The sequence below is a fragment of the Mandrillus leucophaeus genome, unplaced genomic scaffold (genome assembly GCF_000951045.1).
Source record: "Mandrillus leucophaeus isolate KB7577 unplaced genomic scaffold, Mleu.le_1.0 Scaffold313, whole genome shotgun sequence".
In the NCBI taxonomy this organism is placed as follows: domain Eukaryota; kingdom Metazoa; phylum Chordata; class Mammalia; order Primates; family Cercopithecidae; genus Mandrillus; species Mandrillus leucophaeus.
Genome location: NW_012103288.1, coordinates 1,422,944 through 1,425,552, shown reverse-complemented (window position 1 = coordinate 1,425,552; position 2,609 = coordinate 1,422,944). Strand labels below are relative to the sequence as shown.

Genomic DNA, 2,609 nt, shown 5'->3' with positions numbered 1-2,609 from the left:
CATTAACACAACATAATCTAAGCATCAAAACAAACAGCTAAGCAAATTAATTTTAAAATAAAACAATTTCTAAGTAGATGAATATAATCATGATGTTTATACAGCTATAAAGCATAATTTGGAAGCTAAGCCTAGTAAAAGAATGACTTGTAACAGAATGACAGAATCATTTATGAACCGTTGAGCTGTGTAATTTAAAAAACAATTGTTCTCTCCTCCTCCCACCAAAATCTCCATTTAAGATAAGTTTCAATCATCTTCAAAAAAATTTTTGAAACTTATCTGGCCTAATTTGTGGTGACTGACACAATATTGATAAAACTGCCTTCTTGACTTTCCTCTTGCTCTCCAAAAGAAGTGGTTTAAACAATTACACAAATTTTACAAGAGCTTCTGCCAGGGCTCAGGCACCACAGTGCAGAGTCACTACCTTAGTTAACATCTGCTCCCCAGAGTCTTTAGGCATTAAGTGGTTCAGTGAGAGCCTCAGCCCTAGTGCTATTTTCAGGTCTTCTCAGCTGGGACTCCTGTCGTTTTTCATACAGCATAGTGACAAAGTCAAGTAGGAACATAAAACTTGCTATAAATCCAAACACAACTGCAGCAATTTCAGCTGAAGTCCTGTCATGTGTGGAAACAAAAATCTTGGATGCCAACAAAAACACACATCCTGTTCCCAAAGTAATATAAAAATATGATGATTTTACTTTTGTGGTATCAACTCTCATAAAATGGAGTGTAATACACAATCAGTATAAGGAGACTCAGAAGAAAGGCACTGTCGCTTACAAACTCAAAAAAAAAATAAAGTCCCCCACAAAGTACATTGTGATACAACTTCTTCACAGATGAAGGCCAGCAGAGAGAGCAACAGCTTCAAGCCCTTGAGAACGCGCCGGAGCCGTGGGAGCCGACCCAGGAAGAAGTAGGCAGCGAGGCCGCTCCGGGGGCCTCTGGCGGGGCCCGGGTCCTCCTCGGTAGTGGGACTGTACACCGCTCCGTTCTCCATCACCTCGGGCAGGTGAGCACGGCGGCCGCAGCAAGCGGGCGGCTGACTTCTCAGACGCCAGAAGTCCCGGGTAGCGGGAAGGTGGCCATCACTTCCTGGGCCTCTTCATACAATTTCATTCATAAATACTTCAGTATGTATTTCTAAGATAAGAAATCTTAAAATTAGCATCACAACCACACCGTTATCCTAAAAATACTTTAAAATTTCTTAATAACTTCAAGTCCAGTCAATGTCCATATGTCCTAATTATCTTATATAGTGTGATTGGTTGCTGTATCTGTAGGTCTCTTAATCTATATTGTTCTTCTGCCATCTTTTTTTCCTATTATTCTAACTTCTGTTGAATAAATCAGATTATTTGTCCTGAATGATGTTACACACTTGGGATTTTGCTGATTGCCTTTCTGTGGTGATGTTTAACATTATTCTGTGCCCTGTATTTTCTATAAATTGGCAATTAGATCTAGAGGCTTATCAGGTTCATGTTTGATTTTTTTCTTCTAAGACTGCTTTATAATTGGTGTTGGACACTTCCACCAGGAAGCATATAATGCCTGATTTTCTCTCTTTTTGTGATATCAGCTATTAATAATTCTTGTTAGGTCCAGGAATTCATTATGGGCTGTAAAATGTTGATATTGTAATTCTATTATTTCAGCTTTGACTTTAGAGAGAAACTTCCTTTCATCAATTATTTGATTACCTACCAGTCCTTACATCAATACCTCTCCAATTACTTTGATTATCTGAAGCTTATTCTGTTATAGATTCCTCAGCAAAAAATTCTCTTGGGTTCTTGCATACATAAGAGCTTGTGTATTATCTTTATAGTTAAAGGTCAGTTTGGTTAGATAAAAAATTCATGGCTCACCTTTTCTATCTTGACTGCCTAAAATACGTTAATCTATTGTTTTCTGGTGTACAGCATTATTACTGACAATGTGACGACAATCTGTTTTTTTTTCCCTTATAAGTGACTTTGTCTATTTGTATGGATGCCCAGAGGGTTTTAAAAATTTTTTGTTTAAAATCTTATTATTTTACAGACTATGTCTTGATAGTGACCATTCTGAATCCATTTTCTCAGGTACACAGTATTTTCTTCTTATATGGAAATTGAAGTAATTTTTTTATTTTAGGAAACATTTTTTTATTGTTGTTATAGTTTTTAGGATTTCTTATGTTCCATTGCTTTAATTTTCTACTTTGGGGATTCCTGTTATGCCAGGGAGTTTTTGAACCTCCTTTGAAGATTGTAATCCCTTTCTTAGAATGATGTTTTTAGGGCTGGGTTGTGGTGAGTCTCTCCTGTAATCCCAGCACTTTTGGAGGCTGAGGTGGGAGGATAACTTGAAGCCAGGAGTTTGAGACCAGCATGGGCAACATACCCATCTCTACAGAAAAAAAAAAAAAAAAGTGCCAGTCATGGTGGTGGGAGGATTGCTTGAGCCCAGGAGTTTGACGCTGCATGGAATATGTTTACGCCATGTGATCATGCCACTGCACTCCAGCTGGGGTGACAGGGTGAGAGCCTGTCTCTAAGAATAGCAATAATAAAAAATAAAAAATAGCGTTTTAAAATTCATGAAACACAGGC

The 2,609-nt window shown here is 37.8% G+C and overlaps 1 pseudogene across 1 annotated transcript; it reads right to left on the bottom strand.

Moving 5' to 3' along the window:
• On the bottom strand, nt 1-1,058 carry LOC105544932 (annotated as a pseudogene). The gene has a single exon (XR_001006842.1). The product of XR_001006842.1 is annotated as a CKLF-like MARVEL transmembrane domain-containing protein 6 pseudogene (transcript).
• Nucleotides 1,059-2,609: the final 1,551 nt, after the last annotated feature.